Here is a 19,477-nt window from a genome sequence, read left to right as displayed (position 1 = left end):
AAAGAATATTTCGAGGTGTTTACAAACGGAATTACGAAATTAGTATACAGCCCATCTTATAGTGGAGGACATAAAAAAGATTGAAATTTTTGAAATGTTCGATTTTTTTTAATTGATCCAATTAAAAAAATGATTGAAATTTTTGATATTTTCGATTAATTTTTTAATTGATTCAATTAAAAAAAGATTGAAATTGTTGATATCTTCAATTAATTTTTCACCTTATTCGGACAAAAAAAATTATTGATATTTTTTAAAATCCCAATTATTTTTTTAATTATCCAATTAAAAAATGATTGAAATTTTGTGAAAATTCCAATTAATTTCTATATTTGGTACACAGATGTTTACCTCCTTGAACTGAGGTGCGTTGTTTGGGCAATGGTCCGTGGGCACCAATCTACCTTGCGATGGTTCAATAAAAAATTTCGGGTGCCGGGTAGGCACCACAAATCTATAGGGCATATAGATTTGTGGTTGTTGTCGTAACAATGTGTTGTGAGTTGAGCCGGCAGCCCTTGACTCAAGAAGGACTCTATAGAACTAATCCGGCACTTAGAATTGACTGCCATGGTATTGCTATAGATTTGCGAAATGTGGACGTAAAGGTCTTTGAGATCTTCTTCCTTTTATTTACTTAGCACTATATTTGAAAACAAGTAAAAGCGCGCTAAGATCAGCTGGGCCGAATCTTGGGAACCAATCACCATGGATTTTGCTAAAAATGTTTACAAACTAAATTTAGTTGAAGGGCGTAATTTTTTTCGAGATATCAAACTTTTGTTAAACCAGCAAAAAATTAAAGCTTCTAGGAACCGAACAGAGATGATCGAGAGACCAATTTATACGGGAGCTAGAATTAGAATTAGAATTATAGACTGATTTGGACCGTATTTGGCACAGTTTTTGGAAGTCGTAATAGAACATCGCATGCAAAATTTCGTCCAAATCGGACAAAAATTGCGGTTTGTAAGTCAAATCGGGAGATCGGTTTATATTGGAGCTATACCAGGTTATAGAACAATTTGGATTGAACATGATACAATTATTAGAAGTGATAACAGAATACTATGTGCAAAATTTAAGCCCAATCTGACAAATATTCCGGATTCCAGGGGCTCAAGAAGTCAAATCGGTAAATCGGTTTATATGGGAGGTGTATCAGGTTGTAGACTGATTTGAACTGTACTTAACACAGTTATTTGAAGTCATAACAAAACACTTGTGCAAAATTTCAACCAAATCGGACAAAAATTACGGCTACCAGGGGTTAAAAAAGTCAAATCGAGAGATCGGTTTATATGGGAGCTATATCAGATTGTAGACCGATTTGAACCTTACTTTGCACAGTTGTTGGAAGTCATAACAGAACACTACACGCAAAATTTCAGCCAAAGTGGACAAAAGTTGTGGCTTCCAGGGGCTCAAGAAATCAAATCGGGAGATCGGCTTATATGGGAGCTATATCTAAATCTGAACTGATATAGCCTATTTGCAATCCCCAACGACCTACATCAGTATTAAGTATCAGTGCAAAATTTCAAGCGGCTAGGTTTACGCGTTCGACAGCTATTGGGATTTCGACAAACGGACGGACGGACAGACATGGCTAGATCGATTCGGTGTCGGTGATCGATTTATGGTGTCTTAAACGGATATTTCGAGGTGTTACAAACGGATTGAGTAGATTAGTATACCCCCATCCTATGGTGGTGGGTATAACAAGTATACATTTGAGGTTTATACACTTCTATATAGACCGATGCGACTTTTATGGGCTCAACACTCTGTATCCGGAGATCGGTCTATATGGCAGCTATATCGGAATATGTTCCGATCTGGACGATATTCAACAAAAAGGTGTAGAGGGGTACCAAAACTCACTGGGTTAAATTTCATCGAAATAGGATGGAAAAATCTTCTTTTTTAGGCTCATTACATACATGGATGTTTTATGGGCCTAATACCCTGTATCGGAAGATCGGGCTGTCGGTCTATAGGGCAGCTATATCTAAATATGGTCCGATCTGGACCGCATTTCACAGGAATGGATACTTCCAGAACTCACTGTGCCAAATTTCATTCAATCGGATGAAAAATGAGGAATTAATTGCCTCATCGGAGATCGGTTCATATATCGGATATATAAGAACTATACTCCTATTTTATGAGATCAAAAAGTCAGTTTTGAATACAAAGAATACGAATTCATAAAAATTTTTGAAAAATATTTTTATACCCAAGATATTTGCAAAATTTTAAATACCCACCTTTTGGGTATATATGGGTAAATTCCCGAGGTGGGTATACCGCTTTTGAGGTATTTACCCGGTAAACCCATCTCTACGTATTCATTATCCTTTCGCTAAAATTTGGAACAATGCGTGGTACTAGGAACCGATGTCCCACCCGAATATGGTCCAGACCGCACAGTTTGGTCACGGGGAGAAGCAACTGGAGCCTTTAAAAGTATCGAAAGAGAATAAGGATAAGACAAAGTGCATGATATCCACTGCCACAAAGCCCTGTAGACCCGAGCAGAAAAAAAATGGAGAAAGTTGAGAACTACAACTTTGAGCTGGTCAGCAACTTTATCTACCTCGGCCCCGCCCAAACCGAAACTGAATAATATTGCCAAACAGATGCTACTTTGGATTGAGCAAGCAGCTGAGGAGCACAGCCACCTCTCGGCAGATAAAAATTATACTAGACAAGACATTGATACTACCCGTGTTGTTGTATGGCTCCGAAGCATGGGTACTTGCAAAAGCAGATGAGGCAGTACTTGGAGTGTTTGAGAGAAAAATGCTTCGGAAAATATATGAACCGGCTTACGTTAATGGAGGATATAGGCTTCGTATGAACCACGAGCTGTATGATGACGATAGCATAGTTAAACGGTTCATAATACAACGTTTGCGTTAGCTAGATTATGTGGTCAGAACGGATAAAGATGACTTTTGAAGGCCATCACGGTGGGACACGCAAACCGGGACGACCAAGAGCTCGGTGGATAGAAATCAACCGCCCAGAAGCCTTAATTCTTAGAGAACGACCGCCTCCCATTGCATCTGAAGTAATTGACCTCCCCCGACAAACCAGAGTAATTCTGGCTCAAATATGTTCGGCAGATGCAGCCGCATCAACTCCTACAAATCACGGATTGATGCCGACGTGCAAGATGTATGTCCCGATTGTAACCAGGGACCGCCCGATACACGTCACCTGTTTAACTGCCAGGCCAGACCCACACGACTCAGTCAAATTAGTAGATGGGACAATATGAAACATTGTATAAAACACAATACAAAACATTCTAGTATTTTTGTTAAAAACATTTAAATATCATACCTAATGTAGTACCATACCTTATGTTGATTCAAAAAAAAGGCTGTTCACTTAAGAAAAAAATTGATAAAATTTTTGTTTTTAGTAAAACTTTTTTTTTAAATTTTTTCCTTACAAAAATTTCACAGAAAATTTACAAGGGAAATTTTGTTATTTCACTAATATAATAGATGGGAACAGTATGAAAACCAATTTTCCCATGTTTAAGTCTTTAAGAGAATTCAAATTTTGTCACCGGTATTAACTAAACTTAATGGAGCAGATTTCCTTTACAGATCTGTCAAATAAATAAATTTTAAGCCTTCATTAAGTTTTGTGAATACGGACGTATGTCTGTTATAGTACCACACCTTATATGGATTTCATAGGCTTCTACAATTTCCTTTAAAACTACTTAGACTTTTCCAAGTCTCAGTCGAAGTATGCCTAACGTAGCGTAATAGCTAATGCGGATTAGACAACCATTAGAGAGCCTCATTTCGTTTCTTTTTATTTCATTGTAGTTTTAAGACATTTTTAAGTTTTTCTTTCCACTCTACATCAAATGGCAGTCGTTTTCCATAAACGTACAGGGGAAACAAGTTCTGAAAGAAGGCCTAGGCGACGGCAGACTACAGCGTAAAGCGCTAAAAAAAAAGAAACTTTCCGCAAAAGGGTATAGCAAAACTTTTTGATGTCACACTCTAAAATTAGATGCTAAAACGGATGCTGCTCTGCGGATGTCGCTTTAAGTTGCGCTCCGACAACAAGCAACGACATTATCCGGAACAGTTGCAGCTACTTCATACAGCTGCAATTCAAACATAGTTGGGCAAATAAATTTGTCTTGGCCTTTGTTTTTATGCGTTTTTTTTTCATTTTTTTGCTTGATATTTGCAAGTTTGCAACTACTTTTGCCAGAGACGTTGTAGTTTTTGAAATTTATGTTAATTTAAAAATCCTCCTTGTCGACATCAAGCAGCAGTAGAGAACGGATGACAACAACGACATGGCCATGGCATATAGAGCAAAGAAAAAGCCTGAAAAAAATTGAGAAAAGAAGATCAAAATAAAAAAAAAACGAATGTTAAAACCTTAGGATATTATAATAAACAATAAAACTTTTAAAGTTCAGGCAATTGTTGCAACAACAAACACGGGCGCACACAGTGCTGTCACAAGGTATGAACACACGTTGGTACACTTAAGACAGCATGTGCACTATGTGAAACAAGCAAAAAGGCGTTAAGTTCGGCCGGGCCGAACTTTGGATACCCATCTCCTCGGGTATATATGTAAACCATCTTTCATTGAAATTCGGTGAAAATTTCCCATAGCAGTTATATCGAAATATGTTCCGATTTGGACCAAATACTAATAAGTACAGTAGCTATATCTAAAAATAAACCGATCTGAACCATATACGCCACGGATGTCGAAAAGCCTAACATAAGTCACTGTGTCAAATTTCAGTGAAATCGGTTTATAAATGCGCCTTTTATGGGGCCAAAACTTTAAATCGAGATATCGGTCTATATGGCAGTTATATCCAAATCTGTACCGATTTGAGCCAAGTTGCAGAAAAATGTTGAAGAGCCTAACTAGCACTGTCCCAAATTCCGGCGAAATCGGACAATAAATTCACCTTTTATGAGCCCAAAACCTTAAATCGAGAGATCGGTCTATATGGCAGCTATATTCAAATCTGGACCGATCTGGGCCAAATTGAAGAAGGATGTCGAAGAGCCTAACACAACTCACTGCGCCTTTTATGAGCCCAAAACCTAAAAACGAGATACCGGTCTATATGGCAGCTATATCCAAATCTGGACCGATCTGTGCTATATTGCAGAAGTATGTCAAGGGGCTTAACCTAACTCACTGTCCCAAATTTCGGACAATAAATGCGCCTTTAATGGGCCCAAAACGTTAAATCGAGGGATCGGTCTATATGGCAGCTATATCCAAATCTGAACCGATCAAGGCCAAATTGAAGAAGGATGTCGAAGGGCCTAAGACAACTAACTCACTGTCCCAATTTTCAGCAAAATCGGATAACAAATGTGGCTTTTATGGGCCTAAGACCCTGAATCGGCGGATCGGTCTAAATATATGGCAGTTATATCCAAATCTGAAACGATCTGTCCCATATTGAAGAAGGATGTCGACTGGCCTAACACAACTTACTGTCCCAAAATTCAGCAAAATCGGATATAAATGTGGCTCTTATGGGCCTTAGACCCTAAATCGGAGGATCGATCTATATAGGGGTTATATCAAGATATAGTCCCATATAGCCCATCTTCAAACTTAACCTCTTTATGGGCAAAAAAAGAATCTGTGCAAAGTTTCAACCCAATATCTCTATTTTTAAAGACTGTAGCGTGATTTCAACAGACAGACGGACAGACGTACGGACATATCTAGACCGTCTTAGATTTTTACGCTGATCAAGAATATTTATACTTTATAGGGCCGGAAATGGATATTTCGATGTGTTGCAAACAGAATGACAAAATGAATATACCCCCATCCTTCGGTGGTGGGTATAAAAATTTAACTTAAGCATTGTAGGTAATGACACACGAACATTATCTGCATGAGAATGTGTCTCTTGAGAACAGCAGGTATTCAAAATTGGTTTACAGCAGAAATGTTTCAGACTGGCATCGAAAAGACAGACCTTGGCATAATAGATTGTAAAATAGTTTCATAGTGAAGATGATATTAGAAGGTATGGAAACATCGAAGTCTTAGAGCTGATTTAAAAATTAGCACGATAAGAGGCCACTCAGGGAGACAGTTTTGTATGCAATTTTAAGGTTTCAACTCATAGCAATTTAAAATTTTTTTGAAAAAAAAAACAGAGAATTCTTTTTTTCACCTCTTTTTAGATATTCCAATGTGCATGTACTGTACTCTCAAAGAGAATCGTTAAAAATTAATTTAATTTCAATTTTTTTTTCTTTAATTCTCAAATTTCTTTGATTTCTAAGCTCATATTCATTTTCATGCACCTCACTGTATTCTTTTGCCCTTCCAAAAATTTTTTGATTTTTCGAAGTCATATCACAACCCAAAGCTATTCAAACTAAACCAAATGGAATGTAATGAAATTATCCGACCATGAGTTTTATACTCATGTTGCGGATATTTTATTATTACCTCTACGACTTTCACTATGAAATGCTGCTTTTGCTACGTTTGCCACCAATGACTGCCTTCAAATACTTAGAAATACCCTGAGTTGCAGGGATCCCCTCCTGGGAGGCTAACAAAATATGTCGCTGTTTCTGTTGTTATTGCTATTGCCCATGTTCAAGTTGCAGGTATGCAGGCTGCTAAGACAACTGCAGCACATGGCTACTGCAGTTCTTCTCAATGGCGTTTGCCACTTGCCATGAAATGAAGCAAGGCAGAATATCATGACAGTGGCCAGGACCTATTGCTCTAGTACTGCTGCTATGACTACACTCTGAAAAAATAGTTGTGGTGTCAGAATTTTCATATCATACAAAAGTATAAATTCAAATGAGAAATACCCCTGTAGGTTCTCTATTTCTTAAATCGGAAGGTCATGGAGGCTTAAACAGGTTGGGAACAGATATAAGCCATACTTGATACGAATGTCGCCAATCATAACGGGACTCAGCAAAATTTCTCCAAAATCCGATAATAATTGCATCCTACAGGTACTCGAGCAATCACATCGGCAGATAAGAAGATCGAAAGACCAGTTCATATGTCAGCTGTATCAGGTTACTGGACGATTTAGACGATACTCGGCATGAATGTTGGAAGTCATAACAGAAGTCATAATGCAAACTTTCAGCCAAGTCTCTTAAGAAAAACCTTCAATGACATTTTTCTTGAAAAGTTACAATTTAAAGCAGATTTCTCTAAAGACGATTTGTATGGGGGATAAATGATAACAAGTAACGATTCTCAGTGGCCTTAACTTGGTATAGCCCAAGATAACATAGGTGAGCACTGACCTCCCAGTGGTGTCTCATGCAATAACCACATTAACATTCGTTTAAAATAGACACTACATTAACATCTTTTTATAGTTCTTAAGTTTAATTGAAAGAGGGTGTGGTTATTAATCTGCCCCATGCAACTATGATCATACATCTCAGTTAGTAATCGGCATGTTGTGTGCTTTATAGTTCTTAGTGCCTTACAATTTGGTTAAAGAAGGTCCTTGATTTGCGTATCTGCACCTTGAATGATCCAACTCTGTACGGAGAAAGTTTATTATACGCACTGACATATGACTAGAAAATTACGAGGACGATATAACCGAATTGCAACCGTCTAAGCGAAGCGACAAACTAACAATCTGATCCTGCGCGGAAGCTGCACGTCGTAAAGCTGCTAACGCAACAGATGACAACGATATACTCCAATCGACTCCCCCAATTGTGCGAGGGAGTTCGAGTAGGTCCAGAGACTGGCCTGCTTCGGGATCACAGGGGCACCGAGGTCCGCACCGCAGGCAGGCCTGGAGGCTATGCTGGGGGCCTATATTTGGAACTGCGCCTCTAGGGTCGCGCTTAGGCTGAGGGAGCTCGGCATGATGAAGGAGGATGGTTGCGGCAACAGTTCGATTCTGGGTAGACTGAGGAGGATCTCCAACTACCTGGCACCAGTGCCGACTGGGGTAAGGGAATTCGCCATTCGATTTCCTAAGAGGGACGAATGGACGTCGTATGGTTTACTTGAGGAGAATGAGACATCAATCTACACAGACGGCTCCAAGATGAAGTCGGTCACTGGATTGGGGGTCTATCTGACGCACTCAATATCAGTATGTCTCAGAGACTGCCGGGCGAGTGTACCGTCTTTCAGGCAGAGGTCTGTAAAAGTGCAGTGGCCGCAAGAGAAATTCTGGCAAGGGGTAAGCCCTCGAAACTCAGAATTTATGTGGTCAGTATGGCGGCGCTTAAGGCCTTGGGGTCGAGAATGGTGAGGTCGAGATGCGTGGCGGATTGTTTGGATGTGACGCTGACATGGGTTCCTGGACATGAGGGGATTCAAGAAAATGAGAGGGCGGACGAGTGCGCCAGGAGGAGTTCGTCTGCGCCGGGCGGACCAGTCATCGATCTTGTCCATCCATCCATCCTTTTGTCGAGCTACTGAACACAGTAGACGGGATGACCAGGGCGGCGTCGGTGGCGAGATGGGACTCGGTAGATGGTTGCCAGACTGCGAAGACGCTGTGGCCGGCCATGAGGTCGATGAGTCATTTGACAGGGGTTATAACCGGGCACTGTGCCGTAGGCCGCATGGCGGCACGCATGGGGATACCGCACAGTGACTTCTGTAGGAGTTGCCTCGATGAGAATCTGAAAGAGACTATTAAGCACTTGCTGTGTTGCTGTCCGGGTCTGCAGAGACGTAGGCTCTCCTTTATGGGGAACCGTTTCTTTTGTGGGTAAACTTGCAAACGTACCTCTAATATGTCTCCTGAGGTTTGTTGAGGGAACAGGATGGTACCGATGGTACGGTGCTTGCGTAGGAACGGGCGGTTCTTCACCCCGCACTAGGGTTCTGCACTTCTCTCTCTCTCTCTTTATTTTATTCGTGTATAACCAGTACGAGGTCTTACATTTTCTTTCTCTTCCCTGTCTCTCTCTAGGGTACCACAATGGGCCAAACTGACCTCCGAGTGAACTCAACTTTGGTGGGCTACCCATTCAACGTAACCTACCACCTTAGGCCCGATATGGGCCGTACCTGGTATATATGTTGGAAGTCATAGTAGAAATAATCATGCAAAATTTCAGTCCAATCGGATAAGAATTACTGCCTCTAGAGTCTCAAGAAGTAAAAGTATCAGGTTATAGACCGATTCAGCTTTTACTTATGATAACTGTTTAAGGTCACATGAGAAACCATCTTGCAAAATGTCAGCCAAATCGGATAAAAATTTAATTCTTTAGAAGCTCAAGAAGTATATTCTGGAAATCGGTTTACATGGGTGGTATATCGGGATTTGGATCTATTCGGACTATATTTACCACATCTATTGGAGGTCAACGGTAAAGATATTTTGTTCAGCATTTCAGCCAAATGGAATAAAAAGTTGGCACTCCAGAGGCTCAAGAAGTGTTATTGGGAGATTCCTTTAAGTGAGAAGCTAAAAATTTATAAATCTTGTTTCACTTATCCGTAATTTTCGGTTAAGCGTTGTTGTTGTAGCCACATTTTCATTTGGAGGTGGCGATCCTCATCAAGCTCCTGTAGGTGAGCAAGCTCGTTCTGATCAAAAGGACCGATCGCCGCGGGATCAGGGTGGCCATTGGTTATTTAAAGGCGCCAATAACTCGCCTTCTCATATCGAGCATCATAGGCACTCAGTATTTGTGCAAGTCGCCCGACCTCCCACTGAGACTCTCCCCTCGATACCGCTGATGGTCCACTACTGCCGTTGCAGCTACTTCGTATGGAGCATTCCACTATTCACAACCTGTGAATTTGCCCGGTAGCTTTCAGCTAAGCTTCTCGTGACAGCGATGACCACCACACAGATCCGATCCCAATGTTCCGGCCTGTGTGGTGCTCACTGCCATCCTGTGCCGGGTCGGTTAAGCGTAGTTCGGATAAGTGAAATTTATTTCTAGTTAAGCGATATAAGTCGAATTTTTAAGTCAACATTCTAATTATGTATAAAATAACTTGAGTTGAAAAAGAGAAATGCCTAATGGGACTCTTTAAAGGTCAAAGACAACCTTAAGTGAAATATCAAAATATATGTTTTGGAACTTTATTTTTGACGCGAATTTTTCCAATCCCAGGTAATTTCCCATAGAAATAACTTATTTCGTGCCGGGTCACAGCTATTTCACGCCTGGACGGTTAAGCGCAGTTCGGATAAGTGAAATTTATTTGCAGTTAAGCAATATAAGCGTAACTACAATAGAAATATTTCAACATTCTAATTATGTATGAAATAACTTGAGTTGAAAAAGAGCAATACCTAGTAGGACTCTTTAAAAATCAGAGACAATCATAAGCGAAATAACAAAAAATATTTTTACGATTTTTTTTTTTTTTTTTGTTGACGCGAATTTTTTCGCTTTACTTAAGCGATTTGGGTTTCATATAAAAACAGAATTTGGAGTGTAAGAATGTTTTCACTAAAGCGATTTTTCACTTTAGCGATTTCTCACTTAAGCGAATACAATTGCATTGAATAATACCAAACATTATTGGAATTTTTTCTATTCCAGATAATTTGCCATGGAAATAACTTTTTCACTTAAGCGGGTTTTATATAAAAAAGAATTTGGAGTGTAAGAATATTTTCACTTAAGCAATTTCGAATACAATTGCATTGAATATTATTGGTTCAAAAATTATTGGTTCTTTTCAACAAGTTGCACTTAAGCGGAATTTTTCACTAAAGCATATTACAGTTATGCGAATTCGACTATATATCTAAACATGTATCAAATTGGCCCATTTACAATTACAACCGACCTCCCTTAATAAGAAGTATTTATGCAAACTTTCAGGCGCCTAGCTTTACTCTGCTTTCGATAGACTGAAGGACGGGCATAACTAGATCAACTGAAAATGTTATGAAAAACTTCTTAGCCTAATATTTCGAGTTGTTACAAACGGAATGGCGAAGTTAATACACCCCCATCCTATGCTGGAGGGTCACCCATCACCGAGATCCAAAGTTGTTTGAACATTAGGATAAGATGAGGATAGGTTAGGTTAGGTTAGGTTAGGTTAGGTTAGGTTATAGTCTGAAATCAAACTCACTTGGACAATTTTATCTACTGTGATGCCACAGTTAGAGGTTTAGTCTTTATAGAAAATTTCATTGAAATTCTGTCTTAATATTAAAAATTCAATAAAATGAAGCACATTTTTACTTAAACACCTATCAACCCTTTTCTATTTTTCTCTCTGTGTGTCACTCTGCATCATTGGCATTTTATAATTCTATTCAGTTTTATGGTTATGGAAAGTACTTTCGGGCAATTTTTGGCAATTTTTATAGTTTTATTTTAAATTAATTTAACCTCAACTTTATGCCGCAAGCCTGCTTTGCCTCAGCAAGGAGCCTTGTCTTGCCCCCTGGGTTTGGTAGAAAATAAAAAGTGGTCATAATATTTGCCATATTTTCCATCTCCAAGTTCATTTAGTAAATCACAACTGCAGTGCTGATGTGGATGCTGAAGCTCGCCCAAGCTCGGAGGCAATGCTGGAAAATGGTAAAATCCATTTAAATATGAAAAACGACTCGATAATGTTTTATTCGTGGCCAGCATCATATTCGAAGTAGTCTGTCTGTGTTACAAAGAACCTTTGAATTGGAAAGTTTCGAGTTTGCCTAAAACTCTTCATTGAGAAGTTTAAAAAGCTTTTAAATATTTTCTACTAACTCTCAAAAAAAAAATCGAAAAAAGTTGGACATACAATTTCAACACATGTCACATCTGCCGAATTCATCTCCTTTTTTTTTTGGAGGCAAGTGGAATGTGGTAACTACCACACCTCATGTTTATTAAACTAAGGAGTGGGTGGCTCAAATATAAGCCCACTCACCAACTTTTTTTCGAGCGAAAACACAAATTTATTTATGACCCGGCAAATGGTAAGCATAAAACATTCGCATAATTCGCTGCCATTAGCATATGCTACATCATTTAGTCCTGGCTGCTTGCTGTGTAGAATGCTCGTATGTATGAATGTCTGAATGCCTCTCTGCCAGTCATTGAGTCGAAGAGCCAAATTTCAAATGAGTCATAAAAATTATGTTTTCAACCGTTTTCACATTCCCCATTCAATTTTAACATTTCACCAGCGCTCACACACACACACACACAAAGTTACACCTTAACCTTCGACCTGGGTCGGTAAGGCCATACTCGGCCATACAGAAAATGAAAGTTAAGTGAAATTTTCTCAAGTTTTTTTCCTGTTCAATGTATGTTTTGTTATTTTTTCTAGCAAACTCCTTCCCCTTTTCGACTCGAACAAAGTTTGTAAAATTCGTAAAGTTTTTGGGTTTGAGGGTGAATTCAAAACCAAAAACTCAATGTTTGGACAACCTTAAAACAATCGATAGTAGTTTTCAATAATGGGGCAAGTCTTCTCCTGCAGAAGGCATAGTAAATGTGCACAGTGGTTTGAAAAGAAATACAAGGAAATAAAAAAATTCAATATGACACAAGGTCCCTCTAACTCATAGATGAGCTGCAGATACATCCACACATAAATTCCTTTGCCCTCGTCCAAACGAAAAACGAATATAAACACACGGACAGTAAAAACAACTGCTCCATTCAAAGCTTCTCGAATTCAAAGCTATTTTATTTAGTTGATTTTTGGGGAAAACTTCGCTTTATAAGGCGTACCCCCAAATTTTGACCTCAGGAACACTAATCTGAGGTACGTTTTTGGGGCAAAGATAGTTGTTGATGTTGTGTTGAGTTCTTTGCGGTCTTACAGGCATTGGAAAAGATATTGATAGGGAAACGGCAGTTCGATTACACTGTCAGTCGGGCCACGTTGACGGCTCTGGCGTCGGGCAATGTGAGGTCGAGACTGGTTAGAAGATAAGGTGAGCTCTTCTTGTTCCCGCGTCATCAAGGGGTGGTGGCGAACCAATCGGCCGACGAGTTGAGCAACAATGCATCGCTGATTAGCGCAGATCGTGCCACATATCAGTGATCTCTTCCCTGTGCGAGTTTCTTGGTACGTTTGACGTCTTCTACGATGACCACGAGGTGAGGCATAGGCTGATGCCGTAGACTGCTGAGTTATAAAGGCGCTGTGATCAAGTATTTCGCGGAGCAGGATGTGCATAGCCTACGGCTAAGGAAGCATGACTTAGGACTGTTCAGCTGGGGGTTACCCGGTGTGCCCACAGGTTACGGATAGTGGAGTTCTCGAATAGAGTAGCTGCAATTGCAATCATCGGTATCGCTGATGATCGCCGCTTGCTTAAATTCTGAGTTCCTTTGATGCTCAATACAACAAGACGAATTATTGGCTCCTTTAAATAACCAATGGCCATCATGCTCCCGCGGCGATCGGATCGGGACGGGCTTTCTCACCTACAGGAGCTTGACGAGGATCGCTACATTCACATGCAAATGTGGCTACAACAATAACTGCTGATATGAGCAGGTCCACAGTCATTGCTACTTCAGGCCCTTGATTTAGCGCTCGACGCAGGGAAAGGACGACTTCTGCAGGCTGTGCGTAGGTCTTGGGTAATGGGCGGTCTTGGGATTCTCGAGTATTCCCAAGTTCGAATTTCTAGGCGTTTTCCATGTAGTGGGGAAAGGTTAGCCATTTCGCCGCTAAATCGTGCACAAGCAATTGGGTCAGTCGAGAGTAGTATGGCGTTGCCACCTGATGTGTTTGCTACTTTCGACATCATGCTTCATGCAGTGTCAGAAGGTATGTTTCTCCCAACGCCTAAAAAAGAGCGAACCTTTGCTGCAGCGAGGTATTGATCAGATTTACATATAGATTTTCTAAGATAATATTTCACTGACTTCTTTAAAACTACTTTGAACTTTGTCCACTGTGAGGTAGGGTAACAAAAGGTGGGCATAGACTGATTTTCAACCGCCCTTATTAGTTTATTTGTTTCGAATTTTTGATAATTATACCCACCACCGAAAGAATGGGGGTATATTCATTTTTTCATTCCGTTTGCAACACGTCGAAATATCCATTTCCGACCCTATGAAATATGAATATTCATGATCGTCGTAAAAATCTAAGACGATCTAGTCATGTCCGTCAGTCTGTCCGTCCGTCTGTCTGTTGAAATCGCGCTACAGTTTTTAAAAATAGATATATCGAGCTGAAACTTTGCACAGATTCTTCTTTTGTCCATAGCCAGATTTAGTTTGAAGATGGACTATATCGAGCTATATCAAGATATAGCTCCCATATATACCGATCTGACGACAAATGGTCTTAAGCCCATTAAAAACACATTTATTATGCAATTTCCCTGAAATTTGGGACACTGAGTTGTGTTAGGTCTCTCGACATCCCTGTTCAATACGGTCCAGATTTGGACATAGCTGCCATATAATCCGATCTCACGATTTAAGTTCTTGGGCCCATTCTAGGCTCTTTTATTGTCCGATTTCGCTGAAATTTGGTATAGCGAGTTGTGTTAAGCCCCCCAATATCCCTGTTTAATACGGCTGAGATCAGTCCAGATTTGCATATAGCTGCCGATGTAAGGTTTTAGGCCCATAAAATGAGAATTTAGTAACCGATTTTGCTGAAATTGAACACAATGAGGTGCGTTAGGCCCCCGACATTCGAACTGAGTGTGGTTAAGATCGGTGTATATTTCTATATAACTGCCATATAGGCTGATCTCTCAATTTAAGGTCTTGGTCCCACAATAGGTGCATTTATTGTCCGATTTCGTTGAATTTTGGTCTGGCGAGTTGTGTTACGCTCCTTGACATTCTGTTCAATAGGACCCACATTTGGATATAGATGCCATATAGACCAATCTTTCGATTTAAGGTTTTAGACCCAAAAAAGGTGAATATACTAACCGAATTTTTTGTACCTAGTATGGTCATGATCGGGCTATATTTGGGTATAGGTGCTATGGGTTCATAAATTATGCATTTTTCACCTATTATGATGAAAGGTGGTTACTATATATATCCGAGGTGGCGGGCATCCAAAGTTCGGCTCGACCGAACTTAATACCTTTTAACTTGTTTTTTGTTTTTTGGAAGCTCACCTTTCAAACCGATATCTCAACTTAATATAGAGAGTTGCCTTCTCACATGTCATGTAAAACTTCTCTCCAAAGAGGTGTCGCACTGCGGCACGGCGTTCGGACTCGGCTATAAGAAGGAGGCCCCTTATCATTGAGCTTAAACCTGAATCGAACTGCACTCATTGATAGGTGAGAAGGGGCATCCTTAGTGAAATGTTCATGGCCTTCTCACAAAGAGTTCTATGTAAGTTTTCTAAGGGTCTTATGTTAGTTTTCTTCTTGGGAATTTCGTTGAATGAATCACTTCCGGACATTCACAGAAATTTGTTATTGACTTGGGTTTCGAATTCATTCTAACCACTGTATCATCACACCAAAGGTATTGGCGATGAATGTTGTTGTTGTTAATTTTATTTTACTCTCTAGCTTCTCTTTATTGACTGCCTGACAGACTGACATGGAAGATTGTCTGAAGGTCCTTTGAAACCAACAAGGAAAACAGACTGAAACAGAATGAAATAAAAGAAAATAAAAACAAACATGGCAAAACAACATCACAACTCTCCTTGGTTTTAGTTTTTAAAGTTAATGCTTGACTTTTTCGTTTTGTTGTTGTTATGACTTTGCTCAAAAAAAAACACCCCACCATCAATTCGAAGGAACATTCACACGCGAATTATTTACAAGGTTACCTCTAATTTTTTACTCCTTTTTTTTGTTAGCTGCCACTGCTAGGCTAGCTCAAAGTCGCTGTCAAAGTGGATAATCATGATAATGATTGGCAATTTAGATACATTTTTATAACGTCATGAGGAGAATTTTGTTTTAGTTTGAATTTTTGGTTTCAAAGTCAACTTCCTATAGGGTTTTTATATGAGAACTAATGAATGGAGCAACTAAGGATTTGTTTAAAAAAAATACAAAATTTTTTCGAGACCAATACCATACATTTTTAAATTTTATAATTCACTTCATTAAGATTTTTGAGTTTTTTTTACTACCCACCCTAATGTTATACAAAAACTTGGAGATACCTTAATTGAAGCATTACCACCAGCATTTCCTTTTTTAGTTTTATGTGTTTTTATACCCTCCACCATAGAATGAGGGTATACTAATTTCGTCATTCTGTTTGTACCTACTCGAAATATTCATCTGAGACCCCATAAGGTATATATATTCTTGTTCGTGGTGACATTTTATGTCGATCCGTCCGTCCATCCATACGTCTGTCTGTCGAAAGCACGCTAACTTTCGAAGGAGTACAGCTAGCCGCTTGAAATCTTGCACAAATACTTCTTATTAGTGTAGGTCAGTTGGGATTGTAAATGGGCCATATCGGTCCATGTTTTGATACAGCTGCCATTTAAACCGATCTTAGGTCTTGACTTCTTGAGCCTCTAGGGGGCGCAATTATTATCCGATTGAAATGAAATTTTGCACGAAGTGTTTTGTTGTGGTATCCAACAACTGTGTCAAGTATGGTTCAAATCGGTCCATAACCTGATATAGCTGCCATATAACCCGATCTTGGGTCTTGACTTCTTGAGCCTCTAGAGGACGCAATTCTTATCCGATTGGAATGACTTTATCAGTGTTTCGCTATGACTTCCAACAACTGTGCCAAGTATGGTTCAAATCGGTCAATAACCTGATATAGCTGCCAAATAAACCGATCTTGAATCTTGACTTCTTGAGCCACTATCTTCAAACAACTGTGCTGAGTGTGGTTCAAATTGGTCAATAACCTAATATATCTGCCATATAAACCGATCTTGAATCTTGACTTCTTGTGCCTCTAGAGGGCGCAATTCTTATCTGATTCAAATGAAGTTTTGCACGGAGTATTTTGTTATGATATCCAACAACTGTGCTAAGTATGGTACAAATCGGCCATAACCTGATATAGCTGCCATATAAACCGATCTTGGGTCTTGACTTCGTGTGCCTCTAGAGGGCGCAATTCTTAACCGACTGGAATGAAATTTTGCACAACTATGACTTCCAACAACTGTGCCAAGTATGGCTCAAATCGATCCATAACCTGATATATCTGTCATATAAACCGATCTGGGGACTTGTCTTCTTGAGCTTCTAGAGGGCGCAATTCCTATCCGATTTGGCTAAAATTTAGCATGACGTATTCTATTATGGCTTTCAACAACTGTGCCAAATAAGGTTTAAATCGGTTCATAACCTGGTATATCTGCCATATAATCTGGGATCTTCACTTTTTGAGCCTCTAGAGGTCGCAATTATTATCCGATTTGGCTTAAATTTTGTACGACGGATCCTCTCATGACCATCAACATACGTGTTTATAATGGTCTGAATCGGTCTATAGCCTGATACAGCACCCATATAAATCGATCTCTCTATTTTACTTCTTGAGCCCCCAAGGGGCGCAATTCTTATTCGAATTGACCGACATTTTACACAGGTCTCCAATATATTATATAATTGTGGTCCGAACCGGACCATATCTTGATATCGCTCTAATAGCTGAGCAAATCTTTTCTTTTATCCTTTTTTGGCCTTAGAAGAGATGCCGGGAAAAGAACGCGACAAATGCGATCCATGGTGGAGGGTATATAAGATTCGGCCCGGTCGAACTTAGAACGCTTTTACTTGTTTTTTTATAAACTCACAAAAAAGTCTGAATAGTTGATTGAAGCCTCGTTAAAATTGATTTGGGACCTATTCATTTGGATATGTCTATAAATTGGTATGGGTTTGTGTATTTTTTGTAGCCTATACGAAGAACTGATAATTGTCATCATTGCAAACAATTTTGTTTTAATGATGTGACATTTTTCACAGATTGAAGAAAAAGAAAAAAAAACGTGTCAAAGGACATCTGTTTTCCAAGCACAATGGCGAGGTGTGGGGAATATTTGTAGGAAATCTTAATGCAATACAGCAAATAAAGAAAATAAATTGGCAGACATCAGACGGATTATTTGCAGACAATATCCTATTAGCAGACGTTCCAAGGCATAACAAGAGCCCCTCTTTTGTGTGGGCCAAGGAAAAAAGAACTAGCACTTATGAGGAACCCTAGTCAGATCTTGAAAGAGGCCACCGTGGCGCAGAGGTTCCGCTTATGTCGCCGAACGCCTGGATTCAAATCCTGGCGTGAACATAAGAAAAATTTTCTGCGGTGGTTATCCCCTTACTAATGATGGCTACATTTGTGAGTCGTCCTGTCATGTTAAAAATTTTGTACCGAGTGGTGTCTCTATGCGGCACGCCGTTCGGACTCGACATAAAAAAGGAGGCCCCTTATCATTGAGCTTAAACTTAAATGGGACTGCACTCATTGATATGTTCCTAAATGGAATGTTCACGGGAAATATAGTATTTAGTAAGAACTTGAAACGGTTATTAAAAGTGTGTTGTCTATAACCAATCTACCTGCAGCCTGGCAGTTCCTTTCCGTTCAATATAACACAAATCCATTATGGTGGACATATTAATTTTCATTTAAAACTAACCTAACTTTTTTGGGTTTTCAGGAAAATTTAACTTAAAAACTGTAGTTTTGTCCAACCACCCCAATATCAAATTCACTACTGCAGCTAAATAAAGCACAAAACACACTATTATAAAATTTTCCCCACATACACAGTTTTTCCCAACCAAACACAAACACACACATGGAATGTCATCAATAACAAATAGACGAGTTAGGCACTTGGATCTACAGTCTCACACCCTGACAAGTGTTAAGTACCACTTTAGTGTCTAAAAATTTTTGAACTGATTCCAAAATTGCAGCATCAGCAGCAGCAACAAGCCTTGATTCTTCATACAGCACATTGACTTACCGATGACAAGTTAAATACTGCATTATTGTAGTCCTTAATTTTGTGATCAAAAGAGAAAAATAGCAAATTATAGGAGTATACAAGACTGCATCCTTGAAAATAAACATGTAAGCAAGAGGCAAGGATATAAAAGATGATAAAAAAAAAATTCACGCTGAAAAGTGCTTTATTTTTTATTTACATTTTTGACTTTAGTAAAAATATTTCAAAGAAAAATTGTTTTTAAGAAATGTATAAAATTGTTGTCTTTAAGGACGGTTGCCATAAGGAATGCATTGACATATTCTAGACAAAATTTTCGGTTTACTTTTTGTTACAGGGTGACATAGAAAGCATTTTTTTTTTTTTGCTTCATTGCAAGGAAACCATTGCTTAGATAATTTTTTGCACCAAGTTATTAATTTATGCTGATGACGTGGCTATTGCGGTTGGGGGACGGATAGTGGCCTAGGCGTAAATACATCTAAGGCGGAATTTGTTCTTTTCAGCAGGAGATACAAGTTACCCACTGTGGCACCTGTTTCCTTTGGAGGAGAAAATGTTCCATTTACTGAAAACGCAAAATACCCAGGTGTTTTGCTGAGCAGGAAAT

The 19,477-nt window shown here is 39.3% G+C and overlaps 1 protein-coding gene across 2 annotated transcripts in view; it reads right to left on the bottom strand.

Annotated features, from left to right (window-relative positions):
- Nucleotides 1-19,027, bottom strand: part of LOC106091280 (circadian clock-controlled protein daywake) — a 758,551-nt gene extending 739,524 nt beyond the window's left edge. The window contains exons 1-4 of one of the 2 annotated variants that reach the window (XR_009397449.1): nt 18,886-19,027; nt 15,080-15,561; nt 3,699-4,367; nt 3,494-3,625 (exon numbers count right to left, since the gene is read on the bottom strand). The gene's annotated coding sequence lies outside the window, so the exon portion shown is untranslated. Of the gene's footprint in view, nt 3,626-3,698; nt 4,368-15,079; nt 15,562-18,885 lie in introns of those variants that run through there. The other variant, XR_001220188.2, reaches the window with a different exon arrangement.
- Between the last annotated feature and the right edge of the window lie 450 nt (nt 19,028-19,477).

This window comes from Stomoxys calcitrans, chromosome 2 (genome assembly GCF_963082655.1).
Source record: "Stomoxys calcitrans chromosome 2, idStoCalc2.1, whole genome shotgun sequence".
NCBI lineage: Eukaryota > Metazoa > Arthropoda > Insecta > Diptera > Muscidae > Stomoxys > Stomoxys calcitrans.
Note: the sequence above shows the minus strand (reverse complement) of the source record. Positions and strands in the feature narration are given on the sequence as shown.